A 22,310-nucleotide genomic window follows, 5' to 3' on the forward strand; every position below is an offset into this window, starting at 1 on the left:
TCTCAGGAAATGGAAACCTGCCTGGCCACAGCAGCTAAGCCCCTAAAGAGTGGGTAAATCTCCAATCCACATATGCCCCAGCAATGAAAACACAACTCAATATGAATACAAGCTGTGCGCCTAGATTGGGCAGCTCTACCACTACACTACCATCCTCCCCATCTATGAAACCCTTTACAACTCGTTGTTTCTCCAGGCTACATACTTCTGCTCCACTTTCCTTACACCTTCTCTGTCCCCCACCCCTCCTTTTCTCCCAAAACCTTCAGTTCCACCTTCCCCTCTTTCTCCACCTAGTCACAGGCTCTAGCCTTTATTTTATAAATTAAGGTGGGAAGAAGGTTTACAGGAAATCACCTGAGTGCTGACTCATTCCTTGTTCATAGCCCCTCACAGGAGAATGGAATTAACATCAAATATAATTAACCCCAGGGCTATCCAGCAACACTTCCCCCTTCCTGTCCAATTAAAATACTATTTTGTCTCAGATATAATTGAACACAACTACTACTATTTTGTAATTTATAAAGTACAAGAGACCTAACACCCAGTCCATTGAATGCCATCTGAAAATCATCCTCTCAAATCTGTTCCTCTCAAAGTAAAAAGCCTGGGTTGGAAATACAAAATAATTAAATAATTACTGGGAAACACAAACAAAAGGTGAAGGAACTGAACAAATCCATCCAGGATCTAAAAATGGAAATAGAAATAATGAAGAAATTACAAAGGGAGACACCACTGGAGATAGAAAACCTAGAAAAGAGATCAGGAGTCATAGACACAGGCAGCACCAACAGAATACAAGAGATAGAAGAGAGAATCTCAGGGCAGAAGATACCATAGAAAACATTGAAACAACACTCAAAGAAAATGCAAAATGCAAAAACCTCCTAATCCAAAACATCCAGGAAACCCAGGACACACTGAGAAGACCAAAGCTAAGGATAGTAGGTATAGAAGAGAGTAAAGATTCCCAACTTAAAGGGCCACTAAATATCTTCAACAAAATTATAGAAGAAAACTTCCCTAACCTAAAGAAACAGATGCCCATAAACATACAAGAAGCCTACAGAACTCCAAATAGATTGGACCCGAAAAGAAATTCCTCCTGTCACATAATAATCAAAACACCAAATGCACTAAAGAAAGAAAGAATATTAAAAGCAATGAGCAAAATTTTCAAATAACATATAAAAGCAGACCTATTAGAATTACATCATACTTCTTGCTAGAGACTATGAAAACCAGAAGATCCTAGGCAGATGTTATACAGACCCTAAGTGTATTAGTGAAGGTTCTCTAGAGTCACAGAACTTACGGTAGTCTCTATGTAGTAAAGGAATTTATTGATGACTTACAGTCTATAGTCCAATTTCCAACAAAGGTCAGCAGCAGCTGTGAATGGAAATCCAAGGATCTAGCAGTTGCTCAGTCCCACAAGGCAAGCAGGTGAAGCAGAGCAAGCCTTCCTTCTTCCAATGTCCTTATATAGGTCTCCAGCATATGGTGTGGCCCAGATTAAAGGTGTGTGTGTCACCACACCTTTAATCCCAGATGATCTTGAACTCATAGATCTTCCTATCTTAAACTTCTGGGATTCATAGCCACTATGCCTCAAGATCTCCATGCCAAGATTCAGGTTGGAAACTTATATCTCTCAGCCTCCAGATTAGGGCCACAGGTGAGCCTTCTAATTCTGGATTGTAGTTCATTTCAGATATAATCAAGTTGACAACCAGGAATAGCCACTACAATCCACCCCTTGTCAACTTGACACAATTATCTCATGTCCACATGAAACAATAACAAAAGCATGAATATGCCTAACATGATATAACTATTCCTCGTACAATCACAAAGGCATTTGTAAATTTACAATGGGGAACATTCTTTTAGTGTCTCAACTTAAATACCAATTGATGTTAAAGAAATTGGAAAAAAGAAAAATGTATTCTTAACAAAATAAGACAGAAGCATTCATATTACTTTATAATCCTTGTTTCTACAACTGATCACATGGCCTTAGCTGGTATTTATAACTACCTTCCTCTACTACCCATTCTGTATTTCCTTCCCCCTCAGCAAGCACCTCAGCAGGTCTTGGCTCTTTTCCTGAAGGATTGACCCATACATTCATTCCTGATGGGTCTCCATCCTTTGTCATCCTGCTTGGATTAGGCTGCTGTAATTTCCCATTGACTTTAATCGCAGGACATGGAAGTACTAAGAGACGCCCTAAGGGATCTCCTGCACTCCAGACATAATCCTGCTTACCTCCATTGTGAAGAGGCAATCCAATTTCTCCGTGGTAACCTGGAACTATCACTCCTCCTAACACTGTTATTCCTTTCTTACCCTGTTGGTTTAAGGGCATTAGAAGCCCAAAATGACCAGAGGGAAGTCTGAGCTTCCAGTTCAATGGAATGTTTGTTGTAGCTCCTGGTAGGAGAACTCCACCCTCTGGAACCAAAACTTCTAGGCCAGCAGAACGTAGAGTTGTGGGGACAGGAAGTAAAAATTTTCCTAGAGGGTCACTAGGAGTGATAGTGAGTGGAATTATTCCCTTTTCCACCCCTTGATTCCTGGACCCATGGATCCTGGCTATGGGGGAAATTGTACCATATATTGGATGCTGATTCAAAGCATATACTACTTTCTGAAGAACTCTGCCCCAGCCCTCCATGCTATTGTCACTTAATTGGCATTGTAGCTGTGTCTTTAAAAGGCCATTCCACCTTTCTATCAGACCAGCAGCTTCAGGATGATGGGGAACATGGTAAGACCAGTGGATTCCATGATCATGGGCCCACTGTCGCACTTCTCTAGCTGTGAAGTGAGTTCCTTGGTCAGAAGCAATCCTATGTGGGATACCATGACGATAGATAAGGCATTCAGTGAGTCCACTGATGGTAGTTTTGGCAGAAGCATTTCGTGCAGGTGAAAGACCCCTGAGGGGAGACCCCCACTCAAATCTCAAAAAGGACGTGCACCCAAAGAATCACGAGAGACCATCTTGATGTAATTACAAGAGGTAGTTTTTAATTTCGGGGCGCTCCAGTTCGGCACCACACCTATCTCACGCAGGAGATAGTGGAGCCGACCACGAGGCTTGAAAGTTAGGGGTTTATATAGGGAAAAGGTCTTGGGGAACCAAAGGGATCAGTGTGGCCGTACATGATTGGCTAGTTCAAATCTTAACTATTACGTGCAAAACAGAGTGAAAAATTCCTAAGGTTGGTGTTAATCTGAGTCAACAGAGCATCTTGACCTTAAGCCATATCTGCCCAGACATGTTTATGTCTTCTTGACCTGCTAGTTCTCAGGATGTCTAACAGACTGCTTGCTCATTCCCAGGCCTATGTGGGCCAGCTTGTGATGGATTCTTAGGCCCATAACTTTTCCTAGTCAGCACAGGTCCAAAGCTTTAATTTTTCCTTTCACAGGAAAGCAAATCCATAAACAGAATAAGTGTCTACTCCAGTAAGAACAAAACATTGTCCTTTCCCTGGAGGAAGTAGTCCAATGTAGTCAATCTGCCACCAGGTTGCTGGCTGGTCACCTCAAGGAATTGTGCCATATCTGGGGTTCAGTGTTGGTTTCTGTTGTTGACAGATCTGGCATTCAGCAGCAGCTGTAGCCAGGTCAGCCTTGGTGAGAGGAAGACCATGTTGTTGAGCCCAAGCATAACCTCCATCTCGGCCACCATGACCACTCTGCTCATGTGTCCATTGAGCAATGACAGGGATGGCTGGGGTAAGAGGCTGATTGTCAACTGAACAGGTCATCTTATCCACTTGATTATTGAACTCCTCCTCAGATGAAGTCACCTTTTGGTGAGCATTTACATGGGACACAAATATCTTCACATCCTCTGTCCATTTGGAGAGATCTATCCACATACTTCTTCCCCAGATGTCTTTCTCACCAATTTTCTAACAGTGATCTTTTCAGGTCCCTGACCATCCAGCCAATCCATTCGCGAAAGCCCATGAGTCAATGAACAATCGTACATCTGGCCATTTCTTCTTCCAAACAAACTGTAATACCATGTGTACTTCTCAAAGTTCTGCCCACTGTGAAGATTTTCCTTCACCTGTATCTTTCAGGGTTGTCCTGGAAAGGAGTTGTAATGCTGCAGCTGTCTACTTCTGGGTGGTGCCTGCATAACATGCAGAGCCATCAGTAAACCAGGTCCTAGTCTTCTCTTCTTCAGTCAGACGATCATAGGGAACACCCCATGAGGTTATAGGCACATGCTTGGCAGCAGATGGTACTGTAACAGGAGTGGAAACCATAGGCATTTGAGCAACTTCTTCATGTAACTTGCTTGTGCCCTCAGGACCTGCTCTGGCCCGATCACGTATATACCACTTCCATTTGATAATTGACTGCTGCTGTGCACATCCTACTTTATGACTTGAAGGATCTGATAGCACCCAGCTCATGATGGGTAGTTCAGGTCGCATAGTAACTTGGTGTCCAGTTGTCAAACATTCAGTTTCCACTAAGGCCCAATTGCAGGCCAAGAGCTGTTTTTCAAAGGGAGAATAGTTGTCTGCAGATGATGGTAGAGCTTTGTTCCAAAATCCTAAGGGTCTCTTCTGTGATTCACCTACAGGGGTCTGCCAGAGGCTCCAAACAGCATCTCTATCTGCCACAGACACCTCAAGTACCATCGGGTCTGCTGGATCATATGGTCCAAGTGGTAGAGCAGCCTGCACAGCAGCCTGGACCTGTTGAAGAGCCTTCTCCTGTTCCAGACCCCACACAAAGCTAGCAGCTTTCTGAGTCACTTGGTAAATGGGCCTGAGGAGCACACCCAAGTGAGGAATGTGCTGTTTTCAGAATCCAAATAGGCCCACTAAACTTTGTGCTTCTCTCTTGGTGGTGGGAGGGGCCAGGTGCAATAACTTATCTTTCACCTTAGAAGGAATATTTCTGCATGCCCCACACCACTGGACTCCTAAAAATTTCACTGAGGTAGATGGCCTTGAATTTTGTTTGGATTTATTTCCCATCCTCTGGTATGCATATGTGTTACCAATGAGTCCAAGTGGTTGCTACTTCCTGCTCACTTGGTCCAATCAGCATAATGTCATCAATATAGTGCACCAATGTGATATTTTGTGGAAGGGACAAACGATCAAGATCTCTTCTAACTAAGTTATGACACAGGGCAGGAGAGTTAATATATCCTTGAGGCAGAACTGTAAAGGTATGCTGCTGACCTTGCCAACTGAAAGCAAATTGCTTCTGGTGGTCCTTATGGACAGGTACTGAGAAGAAGGCATTTGCCAGATCAATGGCTGCATACCAGGTACCAGGAGATGTGTTAACTTGCTCAAGTAACGAAACTACATCTGGTACAGCAGCTGCAATTGGAGTTATTACTTGATTTAGTTTTCCATAATCAACTGTCATTCACCATGATCCATCTGTCTTCTGCACTGGCCAGATAGGAGAGTTAAAGGGAGATGTAGTGGGAACCACCACCCCTGCGTCTTTCAAGTCCTTGATAGTGGTAGTAATTTCTGCAATTCCTCCAGGAATACGATACTGTTTTTGATTCACTATTTTCTTTGGCAGAGGCAACTCTAAAGGCTTCCATTTAACCTTTCCAACCATAATAGCCCTCACTCCACAGGTCAGGGAACCAATGTGAGAATTCTGCCAATTTATGAGTATATCTATCCCAATTATACATTCTGGAACTGGAGAAATGACCACAGGATGTGTTCGAGGACCTACTGGACCTACTGTGAGTCAGACATCAGTCAAAACTCCATTAATCACCTGTCCTCCATAAGCCCCTACTTTAACTGGAGGGCCACAATGTTTCTTGGGATCTCCCAGGATCAGTGTCAATTCAGAACCAATATCCAATAGACCCCGGAAAGTCTGATTATTTCCTTTCCCCAAGGGTACAGTTACTCTTGTAAAAGGCTGAAGGTCCCTCTGGGGAAGAACTGGAGAAAGGTTAACAGCAAAACTTTTAGGTATCTTATCAAGATTCTCCCTCAGAGGAACCTGGCCACCCCTTCATTCAAGGGGTTCTGGATCTGCAAACTGGCTCAAGTCTGGAAATTGATTCACTGACCGAGACTGCCTTTTGCCACGATCCAATGTAGCCCTTCTTTCCTTTGTTTGAGAATTTTTCTGCTTATACAGGTCAAACAGATATGCAGTGGGCTTCCTATCTATTTCGTGCGTGGAAACACCATGATTGATTAGCCAGGACCAAAGGTCCAAACGTGTCATGCCATTATAAATTTCACCTCTCCTGTGCTGACTATTACGGGTTATATCATTATAAACATTGTCGTGTCTACACTGTCCATTATAAAAACTATGATCACCTTGTCTCTGGTGATTCAATGCTGCCACCTGGCCCTTGTTACCTCGGGCCCCAATTAATTTTAGCATATGTGCTGCTGAAGCGAGCACATCGGGCCCCAATTAAACCCATTGAATTTAATTCATCTAATTGAGCAGCAGCATCTCCAACCCTAAGGTCTGTCACAAGGAAAAGGGCAAGAACAAAACCCTTCAAATGTGCTGGTGCCCCTCTCTCCAGTTTGCATCTTATAGCACTGGTGAAGGGCATATATTCTGGACCTTCCCATTGTGGAGGATTAGGTTTTGTGTATCCACTCTAGCATTGCAATTTCCCTAAGCCTTAAAATCCCTTCATCAACACTAAGCCAAGGGATATCAGGTATCTCTAACTCCTTTTCAGTAGGCCATCTTTTGATAAATGCTTCAGCCAACCGTTCAAACAAACTTCTGACACCTTTTTTAACTGTGCGAGCTTCCATATTAAACCTAGAATCTCCACTCAGAGGGCCCATGTCAATAAATTCAGCCTGCTCTAGTTTTACGTTCCTTCCACCATTATCCCACAGCCTTAAAATCCATTCCCACACATATTCCCCAAACTTCTGCTTGAATGAATTAGCAAACTCATTAAGCTCCTTAGTAGTGTAGCGAATTTCCTCATGGACTGAGGACTTGAATTTTTGCTGTAATGAAGCCAACCTTATAATGTGAGCTTCAGTTTGATTTTCTGCAACTTGAGCTCTATGGCTGCTGGAGAGAAGATTCTCTTCAAGGCCACACTTAGCAACTTTTAGATTGTTTACTTGTGTCTGGAGTCTTTTGATTTTATCACATAACTCCTTGTTTTCCTTCATTTTTTCTCGAAACTCCTTATTTTCCTTTATCACTTTTTCTCGAGATGCTAAGAGCAACCAACCAACAAAATCATTTTCCAATTTCTTCCCCATTTTATAGAAAGCTTTGTATATTGAATCCCCTAATTGATCAAGATAATCAAGGGCATTAGATTCTTTAAGCTTCTTTAATACTGAAGACCACTTGTCAGGGAATTGGCAGAATTCTCACATTGGTTCCCTGACCTGTGGAGTGAGGGCTATTATGGTTGGAAAGGCTAAATGGAAGCCTTTAGAGTTGCCTCGGCCAAAGAAAATAGTGAATCAAAAACAGTATCATATTCTCTGAGTTCCCAGGAGGGAGACAATTTGGAGAAGTTTCAGTTGTGGAATGAGCTGATGGATTCTCAAACCATCTCCAGATTTTTAAAAGATCCATCCTTATACTTCTGTTCCTCTAGAGTCTCTTCTGGTACCAACTCTGTATTAGTCAGGGTTCTCTAGAGTCACAGAACTTATGGTAGTCTCTATGCAGTAAAGGAATTTATTGATGACTTACAGTCTGTAGTCCAACTCCCAACAAAGGTCAGCAGCAGCTGTAAATGGAAGAACAAGGATCTAGCAGTTGCTCAGTACCACAAGGCAAGCAGGCGAAGCAGAATGAGCCTTCCTTCTTCCAATGTTCTTACATAGGTCTCCAGCAAAAGGTGTGGCCCAGATTAAAGGTATGTGCTACCACACCTTTAATCCCAGATGACCTTAAACTCGTAGATCTTCCTATCTTTTTGTTGTTGTTGTTGTTGTTGTTGTTGTTGTTGTTGTTGTTTTCGAGACAGGGTTTCTCTGTGTAGTCCTGGCTGTCCTGGAACTCACTCTGTAGACCAGGCTGGCCTCGAACTCAGAAATCCGCCTGCCTCTGCCTCCCAAGTGCTGGGATTAAAGGCGTGCACCACCACCACCTGAGCAAGGTGATTTTTTTTTTTTTTTTTTGTCTTCAGACGCACCAGAAGAGGACATCTGATCTCATTACGGGTGTTTGTGAGCCACCATGTGGTTGCTGGGATCTGAACTCAGGACCTTCGGAAGAGCAGTCAGTGTTCTTACCCGCTGAGCCATCTCACCAGCCCCCCAGATCTTCCTATCTTAATCTTCTAGGATTCATAGCCACTCTGCCACTACACCTTTAATCCCAGATGACCTTGAACTTGTAGATCTTCCTATCTTTTGGGGGTGGGGTTCAAGACAGGGTTTCTCTGTGTAGCCCTGACTGTCCTGGAACTCACTCTGTAGACCAGGCCAGCCTCGAACTTAGAAATCCACCTGTCTCTGCCTCCCAAGAGCTGGGATTAAAGGCGTGGAACACCACTGCCTGATGGTTCCTCCTATCTTAATCTTCTGGGATTCATAACCACTATGCCTCACTATCTCCATGCCAAGATTCAGGTTGGAAACTTGTATCTCTCAGCCTCTAGATTAGGGTCACAGGTGGGCCTTCTAATTCTGGATTGTAGTTCATTTCAGATTTAGTCAAGTTGACAACCAGGAATAGCCACTACACTAAGAGCCAGCCCAGGTAACTATACCCAGCAAAATTCTCAATAACCAGAGATGGAGAAATCAAGATATTCCATAACAAAACCAAATTTACACAATATCTCTCCACAAATCCAGCCCTTCAAAGGATAATAAATGAAGAACTCCAACACAAGGAGGCAAACTACACCTTAGAAAATGCAAGAAAATAATCTTTCAACAAACTAAAAAGAAGATAGCCACACAAACATAATCCTACCCTAACAACAAAAACAGCAAGAAGCAACAATCTTTTTTCCTTAATATCTCTTAATATCAATGGACTCAATTCCCTAATAAAAAGACATAGACTAACAGACTGGATACGTAAACAGGACCCAACATCTTGCTGCATAAAGGAAACTCACCTCAGTGACAAAGACAGACACTACCTCAGAGTAAAGGGCTAGAAAACAATTTTCCAAGCAAATGGTCACAAGAAACAAGATGGAGTAGCCATTCTAATATGGTGGCAAGGATGTGGAGAAAGAGGAACACTCAACCATTGCTGGTGAGATTGCAAGCTGGTACAACCACTCTGGAAATCAGTTTGGCAGTTCCTCAGAAAATTGGACATAGTACTACCAGAGGACCCAACTATACCTACCATTCCTGGGCATATACCCAGAAGATGCTCCAACATGTAAAAAGGACACATGCTCCACTATGTTTATAGCAGCCTTATTTACAATAGCCAGAAACTGGAAACAACCCAGATTTCTCTCAACAGAGGAATGAATACAGAAAATGTGGTAATCTACACAATGGAGTACTACTCAGCTATTAAAAACAATAATTAATGAAATTCTTAGGTAAATGGATGGAACTGGAAAATATCATCCTGAGTGAGGTAACCCAATCACAAAAGAACACACATGGTATGCACTCTCTCATACGTGGATATTAGCCCAGAAGCTTGGGATACTCAAGATACAATTCACAAACTACATGAAACTCAAGAAGAAGGAAGACCAAAGTGTGTATACTTTGATTCTTCTTAGAAGGGAAAACTAAGTCCCCATGGAAGGAGTTTCAGAGACAAAGTGTGGAGCAGAGACTGAAGGAATGACCATCCAGAGACTGCCCCACTTGGGGATCCATCCCATATACAGTCATCAAACCCAGACACTATTGTGGATGCCAACAAGTACTTGCTGACATAAGCCCTGATATAGCTGTCTCCTGAGGGGCTCTACCAGTGCCTGACAAATACAGAGGTGGATGCTCAAAGCCAACCATTGGACTGAGCACGGGGTCCCGAACAAAGGAGCTAGAGAAAGGACCCAAAGAGCTGAAGGGGTTTGCAGCCCCTTAAGATGAACAACAATATGAACTAATCAGTACCCCCCAGAGCTCTCAGGGATTAATCCACCAACCAAAGGGTACACATGGTGGGACTCATGGCTCCAAGTGCATATGTAGCAGAGGATGGCCTAGTCAGTCATCAATGGGAGAAGAGGACCTAGGTTCTGTGAAGACTTTATACCCCAGTGTAGGGGAATGCCAGGGCCAGGAAGCAGGAGTGGTGGGTTGGTGAGCAGGGAGAGGGGAATAGGGAGCTTTCAGAGGAGAAACCAGGAAAGGGGATAACATTTGAAATGGAAATAAAGAAAATATCTAATAAAAACTTTTTTTCAAGCTAAAAAAAAAGAAGGCCACACCAAGGATTTATTAGTCCCTGATGTCTGTGTCATGACTAGATCCACATGAAAAACCAAGACATCAGGAGTTCGGGCAGGTCAGTTCAGCATGTCTGACGATGAAATTCACCAAGGCTGTATATTCTATATACTATGATATATAAATCTAAAAACAAAATTTTAGTATCATCAAGGTAACCTCTTTGTTTGATTCTCTGGAATCTAGTTCTTCACAGGGTCTCTGACTATCAAATCTGACCCATAGAACTCTGGAAGATATAAATAACCTTAATCATCTTTTCCAAAAACACAGACAAAACCTTTTCCCCAAATCAGCATATCCTTCAGCCAGTAACCAAGAAAACCTGTATCTTGCCCTCTGTCCCAGAGGAACAGTAAACAACCACAGTACTCAAAATCACACACATTTTAGCCTACTTAGGCCTTTCTAATTTATCATGTCAGAATAGTAACCCAAAATCCCTGTGGAGTCCACGTTAGGGAATATGAATCTCCTGCAGACTTTATTATACCATCTTTAAAACAATTGATTTACACTTCTATCTATACCTGCTTATAAGAGGCAGCTTGTCAAACCAGGATTTATTCCCAAAATTCCCGTGGAGCCCACGTTAGACAGAATATGAGTATCCTGTAAGACTTATTAGAGCAATAAATTTATCTTTATACCATCTTTAAAGCAATTAATTCAAACTTCCACTAATATCTGCCTATAGGAAGTAGATAGTTTTTAATTGGTAAGCTCTCTGCCTAGACCAGCCATCCTGTTATACCATCTATCTGTTGTGCTCTCTACCTGGAGCCACAGACTTCTATTAATTAATACTTGTTCATAGCAGAAGATTATCACTGCTCTCTCTCTACTTGGAATCAGTGACTAATATTCCCTATCTAGTTCTGAACCACAGGTGGAATTTCCCATCTTTAAGTATCAAAAGGTTATATTTCTCTCTTTATATCAATGAATTACCTGGTCTGGAGCCCTTTTGTACCTTTGTCTCTCAATTCTTTATTTACAGGGAAGAGCTGAGTGTAGAAAGACACAAGTTGGGGCTGGTGAGATGGCTCAGCAGGTAAGAGCACTGACTACTCTTCTGAAGGTCCTGAATTCAAATCCCACAACCACCTAGTGGCTCACAACCACCTGTACTGAGATCTGACACCCTCATCTGGTGCGTCTGAAGACAGCTACAGTGTACTTATGTATAATAATAAATAAATCTTAAAAAAAAAAAAAAGAAAAAGAAAGACATGCATTGTCTGTTTTGGTGTTTGGGGGTTGGGGGAGGTAGGACAGGGAACAAAGGATACGGAGAAGTGAACACAGAAAGGCTCTCTTGGGTTTAGATCTCTCTCTGCCATTCTCTGTAGGCCCCTCAAACCCAGTCAGCTTCGAATTCACAGTGCTGCAGCTTATATCGATGCCCAGGACCCATTCAGGGTTGGGGGGCAGTGAATTTTTATCTCTGGTTAGTTGAGTGCAAATCAATACATCGGGCACCAATTTGTTGCAGTAATTCTCCAACCCAAATGTGCCCCAGCAATGAAAACACAACTCAATTAATATGAACACATGCTGTGTGCCTAGATTGGGCAGACCTACCACTACAATGATAACTTGCGGTTTCTCCAGGCCACATGCTTCTGGTCTGCTTTCCTTCCACCTCCTCTCCTCTCCTTTTCTCCCGAAACCTTCAGCTCCACCTTCCCCTCTTTCTGGGCCCAATCAGCGGCTCTAGCCTTTATTTTATAAATTAAGGTGGAAAGGTTTACAAGAAATCATCTGAGTGCTGACTCATTCTTTGTTAGCATCACCTCACAGGAGAAATGAATTAACATCAAATATAATTAGCCCCAGAGCTATCCACAACAGATGGGATTTAACACAAAACATTTTTAAGGGACAGATTATGAGGACCCTAAGAGAGGTGGCTTCTACCAGAAGTGAATGAGGTGGGGAGGCTAACTCAGGAGGACAGTGACAAAAGATCTTGATGACCTTGTTTGACTGACAGGTAAATGCTTTTGCCAAAAAAAAAAAAAAAAAAAAAGTCACTTCTAAGGAGGATGCATACCCTGCAGGTATGTGAAAAGTTCTAGGAATCATTGCCTAATCTCAGGAAATGGAAACCTGCCTGGCCACAGCAGCTAAGCCCCTAGGGAAGAGTGGGGTCAAGGGTCTGAGCACCTCACAACCCCATTTTTCAACTCCCCTGCCATTACTTACCACCCCTTTGTTTAAATAACATTCCCTGTTTTGCATTCCTGTTTGCATACAGCAATTTTCAAAACCTATATTCCTAATAATATCTTGCCAAACCAACTAATGGCAACTTACATTGCTTTCTAATATTCTGCTTCTCACATGGATGCCTAAAGCCAAATATCATTAGATCCTGTGGAATTTCTATTCCAAGGGCTGTTTTCACAGCTGCTTTACCACTCAGTAACATGGGGTTGAGATTCGTCCAGTCTTTACTCTTCATCCACATACTAAGAATTTGGATTCTTTCCCTTACAGCATTTTAAAAAATATTGATTTTTCTCTTCTCATTGCTTTCATAAATTCCTTTACTCTCAGGTCCCATTTACTAGCTTGTAAATATGCTCCAATTACAAAAAGTAAAATCAATGAAATTTCTTGGATCTTGAAGTCTGTGTTTTGCTTTGCCACTGAGGTGTCAGAATGAGGCCTGGGGAAGCAAAATACAGGGACACTAGGCTACATTCCTTTCTCAATGCCACCAGTGTACTGGGCTCCTGGGATGCCATCACACCACTCAGGGAAAGGGAAACACAGTCTAAGATAGGGGCCCCAGCCCATGTTTCTCTAGTGAGAATTGGCAGGGGGTGGGGCAGAGGCTGTGGTTCTCAAACTCCTGAGCACCCACACACTACTGGGAACCACAAAGATTTAAGAACATAACCCGACTGCCTGAATGAGCCATGGGTGGGGAGAATCCAGTATAGCTCAGGGTGTGGAGGTGTACCAGGAGTGTGGAGGAATCATCTTCTGGATACTTAGTATGCTTGGTATGATGAAGGCCTTCTACCACAGTGGTCCTTGACAAATGGGACAGCTCTTGCTTGTCCAAACTGTTTATTCATGGTGGAAAAAGATGCATACAACTGACCCAGGGTAAACCAGAAATTAAATATCTTTTGCAAGAAGAAATGCCTGGGAAGGGAATCTTATTGGCTAAACCCTCAGGGCCCACCTAGCTACCTCATTAGCATGGAGAACTCTGGGTTTCTAGGCTATATAACCGGTTGCCATGGTCCTCTTAGTGGGATATTGTGGTCACGTGGTCCAGGGCAGGAACCTGGTCCAGAGTAGATTCAAAAGCCTACAGTTCTCAACTATGATAATTGCTGGGATTCTTTAATCTGTTTGCCCTTATTAGTTTTTCTGTCTGGTGACATGGTTCTACTTGCCCCACAGGAGTCTATGTATTCAGCTAGTAATACACTTCTTGCTCTCACCTTTGCCTCATCAGAACAAAACTTCTGGACCAAGGAGATAACTCACTGAGTAAAGAACTTGACCAGCAAGGTAAGCATGAGGATCTGAGTTGGAATCCCCAGAACCTGTATTAAAGTTGGACATGATAGCACAGGTATATGTGATCTCAGCACTCCCATTGGGGAGATTTGAGACAAGAGAATCCTCAGAGTTCCCCTGTCTACACTGTATACAGCAGTAAGGATGAGGCCCTGTTTCACACAGGGTTGAAGGCAAAGAGCAACATCAGAGGTTGTTTTCTTAGCTCCAAACTTGTGCCATTGTATGTTCATGTGTACATATGCACACCACACACACACACTCACACACACACACACACACACACACACACACACGAATGCACGCACGCACGCATGCATGTGCGCGTGCACATGATCAGCAGCCTCAGGATTATGTTCTGCCTTTTGTATACCACAATGCACTCTGATGTTACATTAGCCTACACTGTTATACTGAAATACCTCTACCTAAGGTCATCATGACTCTGTAACCAAATTGATTAGGCATTATAGGCTTAGATTTTTCAAAACCTATTTTTAATAAGGGTTGTCAAATGCTTTGAACCCCCATCCCCACACTGCCACTTCTAGCCCACCATCCAAAGATAGGGGAGAATAGATGGTAAATAGGACAAGGGGATGTGGACGTATTTAGAGGTAGTTCTTTGAGGCAATCCCAATCTCTGTTGTCAGGACACCAGCAGTCCAGTTCAGTAGTGTCAGGATACCAAACATGAATCAGCAGCAATTGCATGATCCAGTAGAAACTGCCCAGCCTCCACCAAATCCGCATGAGTCAGCAGGAGCAACTAGGACCAGCTGGGACACCAGGAGAAGTTCTCTGCCATGCCTCTCAAATGAAGATCCGAGAAGATGTAAGACCAATTAAAAATATCTTCACCCCATTGTGACTGGAACTCTAGCTAATGCTAACCAGTCACTATGAATGTCAATGAGCATGGACAAGAGCTGAATTATTAAGCTGTACTTTATTTGGAGAACCAGAAATCTGAGAAGGCAGGGGGCTAATAATCTAGAAACTGACTTCCATCTCACCTGTAGCCAGAAGATTCCACAGGGAAACCAGGCTGAGGACAAAGACAGCCAATCACCCCAGAGCCTAGTTCTGCCTGTCTTTGCAGATAGCCACATTCTGAAGCTGGTGACATTTTGTGCTTCTCTCATTATTGCTGCTTGTGTTCTTCCTTCATGCAGTCGGTGTTTGGGCTCAGGTGCCCCTGAAACGCTGAGTTTATTAAGAGTCTGTTGGTACCAACCTTGTATTTCCTCACGTGTCAGCTTCATGAAATCTAAAATCACCTGGGAGATCGGCCAGAGAATGTGGGTCCGAGCTCTGCCTCACTGTTGGGGTGTGGGACGCACCACTGGGAGTGTTTGACTGCATCTCTCTGTACAGGGGCTGGACTTTAGGGAAGGGCCAAGCCACAGTTCAGGGGTTGGAAGAACTCTGTAAGATGTGGGGGAGGCTGAAGTTGGGGTTTCTGACTCCCAGACATACAGTCACCGTTGGGGTGCCGCACAGAAGAGTCAGAAGGAAGGATCAGGGGTCCATGGACCTGAGACAAAGCCAGGGCCATTCAGGGCCCAAGGGCTGAGGACAGCAATTGGCCCAAGCTGGGGGAAATGGGAGCTCTGGCCTGGCTTAGCAGTAATTGTCCTTAGTTTGGCAGTGGTTGTCTGGAAGTGCAGAGAGGCCTTCAATGGGAGAATTAGGCTATGGTGTTGTAGTTGAAGACCTTCTCCACGTTCCCCACTGTGGTTTTGATGGAAGAGATAGCCCGTGTTTACCCATACCATTTATTGACTGGTCATCATGGAAAATGGGTGCATACCAACTTCTCAGGGTGGACCAAAGATTTAATGCCTTTTGCAGGGAGAAATATCAGGGAAGGGAAGCTTATTGGCTAGACCCTTAGAGCTTCTAGGTACCTTATTAGCATAGAGAACTCTGTTTTGGGTTACATGACCAATGTGGGGAAAGTGGACACATATTCCAAGCCAGGTATGTGGCAAGGAACAGGGAGGCACCTACTGTCTCAGGTGGGTACCCAAGTGCCAGGGTCTCAGTCCCACTTTCCAAGTTTCCTGGGATGGCTCACTGTCCCACAAGAGCACATAATTTTAGGGGATTATATTGATTACACTAATGGAAATAGGAAGACCCACTGTGAGTGGTACCATTGGAATGGGATCCTGGACTGTGTAGGATGATGGAAAACAATCTGAGCCCTTCATCATTTTCCATTTCCTGACTGTGGACACAATGTCACTAACTCCCTCAGGGTTCTGCTGCCATGACTGCCATCATAGACTGTATCCTAAACAGTGAACCACAAAAAACATTCTCTTCTTGAAGTTGCTTCTCTCTGGATGGTTCTCTCACAGTACAGAAAAATAACAAATATAAGTGGTTAATTAAAAACAAGCCATCAGCAACGTGAACATTTTAAGCTGTTAGTAACATGTATACACAGATTCCTGTTTATAATAATACTGAATACAAAAGTACCCTTTATAATATAGATTATGAAGATGTCCCTTTCTGTACCTTCTGTCTCCTATCACTATTAGACCTATGGCACATTCTAGAAATTTCTATTCATAGTTCTCCTACTGCAATTCTCTTCTGGTTCCCCCTCTGTGTCTTCCCCTTCACTCTTTCTTTTGTGGTCCCATCATTTCTGTCACCACATACATGAAAGTTTATTGTGGTATTCTTTTCCTTTCTTTTATATTACAGTTATTCATTTATTTGTGTGTCTCTATGTATATATGTTACATGACAAGACTTTTCCTGGGGAGAGTACTCACCCCAGGCAGAGGTCCCACGAGAGAACAAAGTACAGCAACAACCAAAATCCAACTTGGTGAACCAATGAGTTAAATTGGGGTTACTTACAGAAATATGGGTGAGGGGTTACTTACAGGAGCAGTAATGACTCAAAGACAGCTGCATCACCTATGCTCACCCCAGCATTAGTTATAACTCACAAAATCTGGAAACCCGGAGCACACTTCACAGCTGAAGGCAGCTCAGCAGGTTAGAGGGTGTCCTTTCCCAAGCATCTTGGCCGTTCTTCGTTTCTTCCAGGCAGCTGTTGTCTCAGTCTTCTTTTCATCCTGGCTTCTCTAAGAGTTACCCCCAGTAGTCTTTATAAACTCTTGTGAAGGAAGAATTGAATCTGGTCAGTTTCAGAGACTCCCTGGAGTGATTTTTTAGTTGTCTACTTTCTATCTTATGGAGCATCCCTATGGGATGGAATGTTTCAATCTTGGAGGAAAGTGCTAACAACGGTATATGCCATGACATGTGTATGGGAGTCTGAGACCACTTTGAGTTGTTTTTCTCTTTCTACCATGTGGGTCCAAGGGATGGAACTCAGGTCATCAAAGTTGGCAGTAAGCACCTTTACATCATCTCATTAGCCCCCATTTTCATCCTGTATTCTCTCTTCTGATAATGCCTTTCGTTGTCCAACTTTCAAGTCCTGTATGGAGAAAATACCTGCATTCGCATCTCCATCTCAGCCTTTTCCATGCAACCCCATACTTTTACCCAGTTGATCATCTGACAGATCCTGCTCAGTGTTTAAAAATAGTTCTACCTGTCCAATCCTCACCACATGATCTTGTTCCATTAACTTTGTATTTTTCTGTTACTTTATAATTTCAAAGTATCATTGCCAGGCTGAAATACCAGCTATTACAGGAGACTTGGGAGTCATTAGAAGTGCAACTTCTTGGGCTTCAATACCATCTACCGAACTAGAGCCCGGGCAAGGAGACATCAGGCAGTCTGTGTTTTTCAAAGTTCCTGTATAACTCAGATGCACAACAAAGTTTGAAAACCACAGGACTGTATCTAATTCGGCCTGTGTCAGTCACAGCAGAGACTTGATCAATGACTCTGGTTTCTTCCAAACAGAGAGCTGGCATTGTAAAGGACACAGAAGAAAACAGGTTGTTATAAAATACAACAAATATCCTGGAATAGGAAAGCTTCAATCTCAACCACTATCTCAAAGTGGTTGAAAAGGATTCGTCTTGATTCTAAATGAATAAACCCTTCTAGAATAACCTTTCAGGTTTCTCTTCAAAGCTAAATTTATGCAACTAAATCCAAGTTCTTTGTTTTGGTTTGTTTTCTTTTTTGTTTTGTTTTTGTTTTTGTTTCTTTGTTTGTTTTTGAGACAGGGTTTCTCTGTGTAGCCCTACTTGTCCTGGAACTCACTCTGTAGACCAGGCTAGCCTCAAACTCAGAAACCTACCTGCCTCCTAAGTGCTGAGATTAAAGGAGTGTGCCACCACTGCCAGGCTCCAAGTTTTTTTTTTTTTTTTAAATAATTCACTCAACACAGCAATTCTCAAATATAATTGGTTTTAACTTTACCTTTATTGTATTTGTAAGCAATGGTCTTATTTCAAAAGCAATGAAAAATAAAGTATAATTCTTTCTAAGAATTTGAAACTAAGATGCTCTGAGGACTTTCAAAACTAGCCTGCTTGCCTGTCCAAAGTACAAGCTCTCCAGAGGACTGGGCTGTAAAGGCTTTTTATACTTTATTTACCTTCAGTTTCTAGTAATATACCAGTTCAGTAGCATCTCCATCACAATTCTTGGAGTTTCATGGTGTCCAGTTGCCGATTGCAGAACAGCAGGCAGGCTGACTGAAGACTCAAGACCCCCAAATCCAAAAACATCACAGGACAAAGTTGTTAATAGCGGTCGGAGTCAGCAAAGAATAAAGCATTCTACCAGAATAGCCACGTTTTAAATAAACACAAGTGACTTCCAGAATGATTCAAGTCCTCAAAGCATAATTCACTGTTGTCTACTTATTTTTCCTCTGCAAAGAATCACTTTATTCTTTCAGGAGAAAACTCTGGCTATGAGAAAGGGAAGGATTTTTTTTTCTTGTCAACTATCAATGTTATTGATGCCCTTTGCATGCACGACAGTGTAACAGGCAAGGGGTAGGTACTCTATAAGCAATATAAAAGTAAAATGCAATTAAATGACAAATTATGAAGGAATAGTCATGGAGTCACCTGAGGCAGTTTCAAGTGATCCAGAAGGCAAAGCCAAGTGTAAAAACACCAACATAATACTGTGTGTGTCACATACATAACTCTTCCACAGTTAAGTTTCTCAGGTGCTTATGAGAATCAGTTGAATTGCATGCCATTACCTCAAAAATCCAAGGGAGAGGAAATTTAACCTTAACCTGTATCAACAGAGAATTCCTCCTGTGTGGAGCACTGACATTGTACACAGTGTGCAGATAGAGTCGAAGGTGAGCTGATCAGCACAGGAGCACACCAGCAGACAGGAGAATACACTGGAGCTGCCTGTGCCGACCTGCCGAGTACGCATTTGTTGGTAGAGGAAAGCAAACTAAATTGTCTTAGTCTTGTTTTTTTGTTGGTTTTTTTTTTTTTTTTTTTTGAGACAGGGTTTCTCTGTGTAGCCTTGGCTGTCCTGGAACTCACTCTGTAGACCAGGCCGGCCTCGAACTCAGAAATCCACCTGCCTCTGCCTCCCAAGTGCTGGGATTAAAGGCGTATGCCACCACCGCCCGGCTGTCTTAGTCTTGAAGACGGAGCAAGAAGCATCTGTCAGGCAGAGGAGAAGGAAGAGGATTCCAGTCAGAGGAAACAATTTGTATAAAAGTCTAGCTGTGGTTGGCAGAAGCTATCAGGTAAACCAAGAAACAAGGAGCATCGTCCCTTGAAAGTCTTCCAGTTGACCTCAATCTAACTTTCAAAAGCTGACAAAACACTTATGAAGCAATCTCAAGTCTAGACATGGCTACCCTGTAGTATGCATTAGGTGTGAATAAATGAGTCACAAGCGCACCACTGATATGCATGTGTGTGCGTGTGTGTTGTGCGTGTGTGTGCATGTGTATCGGGGGGGGGGGTGCTGCATAGGAGCACATTCAGGAGCCTCAGAGAAAGCGATGATGAACATAATGAACTTTGCCAGGGTCCCTGGCTGACATTATCATCAGCAGTCTGAACTCCACAGGAACTTCTCATTCTCTCCCTGGCTCAGTAAGACTGGTGTTCAAGGCCATGAACAGTTACATTACATTGTAACTGGGATTCACATGCACCACGGTAGCTGAAAAAAAAAGAAAAAAAACTCAATTCCAAAAAGTACAACCCAAAGCAAGCCCGGGCATGGCCAGAACTAGCCTTTGTTTGCTTGTAGCCTTTAGTCTACTGTTCAGAAACTAGGTGTGTGCCATTGTGGGGCTCTGTGAGTCCTCATCGGACTGGTCAAGATTCCAGATACAAAGTCTTTGAGTTTATACTGACTGACTGGCCGACTCTGTAGTCAGGAGTAAGGATTTCTGACACAGTAGATCACCTGACGAGTCTGCAAACACAAGGAGAGAAGTGGGCTAGCACCTGCAACCCACAGACTTGTGATCCTGGAAAGAGCCATGCAAGTTCTACCACACTATTGCAAATCTTTTTTTGGAGAAGCTGAGGGAAGATGTAATAATCTTCAGCTACATTGTTACAATAATATGTTTATAAAATCCATACTTAATAATGTAGGATACTCTGCATAAAGGTGTTTATAAAAACCAAACTATCGACTGCTTGGGAATCCCTTATTGAGTTACAAAAGTTAAAATATGGTAATGCTTGAAAACTGTGTGACAGTGTGTCTTGTTTCTAATGATAACTTTGACTTTGCTTGATTTGATTAAAAATTAAATGTCAGTGTTTAAAATAGTTTTGTGTAACACAGCTGGGGGAGCTGAATTAAGAATAAAACCTTTTTTATTAAAAGCAATCTTTTATTGTTACTGTTTTAGCATGTTCAACATTTCCATGATAAAAAGTCACTATACTAAAATTATGTACAATATATACACAATATATATCTGAATATATGATATTCAGATAATTAATTTCCCTATCTTTTCACGTTCTGCTTTAAATCCTTGTCTGAGCAATCGAGTAAGTATATGGATGCAAATATGCTCAAGTTTCAAAATGCACTTATTATTTCTGAGTGCTAATGATCAGTGAGACATGGTACTTCAGGTTGCTCATCTATATAATGCAAACAATGTTTATACAGCATTATAAGCCTATACAATAATATGTTGATGCAAAACATAGTTCTTACTTACTTACTTACTTACTTACAGATGGAGCAAAATATTTTTTTTTCTTGAGCCAAATATGAGTAACCATGGCCCAGGTACAGACTCAGATGGCCCCACATAACATGTGCCAACCCAGAACTGGTTTCACGGTTTCTATAGTTACACAATATCAACTCCTCAGTCAAGGAATTAGTTCTTCAGATGTATTGGTGGGGACAGCAGGTGGGAAGTCTACAGTAATGTGGAGAGAACTTGGATGTTAGCTGATGGCACTCCGGGCCCTCAGGAGACACAAGCTTACTGGGATGTTTACACATTCCAAAAGTTTGACCTGAGAGTCAAAACCAGGTTAAGTAAGACAGGGATGGGCAGGGGTGGGCTCTTAAGGGGACTCACGACAATCCCATAGAACCTTGGCTCTGATTTGCAGCTTTTCACAATCAGGAGATTAGAATCAACGAATACACCTAGAAGAACATTTAACTTTAGTGGAGTTTTCTTGGAGAAATCACGTCATTCGTGGGTCAAGAGGATAGTCACTAAGACAGTAGGTGCATAAACTTCTCCCAGTCCACGATAGGCAAAATAAACGGAAACTACAAAATAAAATTTGAGAAAAAGTTTAAAACCAAACGACTACACAATATAACAGCATAGCAATTTGTAGATAAATATAATTTTCTAATTATGTCATCACTTTGAAAAAGGTTTCCTCATTATTCAACAGTTCTTAAGCACATAATCATAACAGAAAGCTACACCCAGAAGCAATGACAACGCTGAGCATGGCGGCAGACACCTTTGATCTCAGCACTGGGAAGGCAAAGGTAGGTGGCTCTCTGTGAGTTCACAGCCAGCCTGGTCTACATAGTGAGTTCCAGGCCATCCTTGGCTCTATAAAACCCTGTATTTAAAAAAAAAAAGTCAACGGAGACAAAAAGTTGATTCAGTCTAAACTGCCTCTAATCAAATATACCCTATTGTATTTGATATAGAGTTGTGCCCTTTCCCGTTAAAATAAAATGCATGGTGTCTGGGGCAGGCTCAAGAGGACAGGGAGAAAATACATTTCCGGAGAAACTTTCTGAAGCATCCATACTGAGGAAAGCCACTACTCTAACGGTGAAATTCAGAGGCTACACTGAAGAAAACTCAAATGGCACTTTTCTGGCTTTCATTGTTTTTGACCCGTCTACCCCTGCCCTAGGCTGTAGTTGCGAACGCACAAATTTGCC

This window comes from Mastomys coucha, unplaced genomic scaffold (assembly GCF_008632895.1).
Source record: "Mastomys coucha isolate ucsf_1 unplaced genomic scaffold, UCSF_Mcou_1 pScaffold6, whole genome shotgun sequence".
In the NCBI taxonomy this organism is placed as follows: Eukaryota; Metazoa; Chordata; class Mammalia; order Rodentia; family Muridae; genus Mastomys; species Mastomys coucha.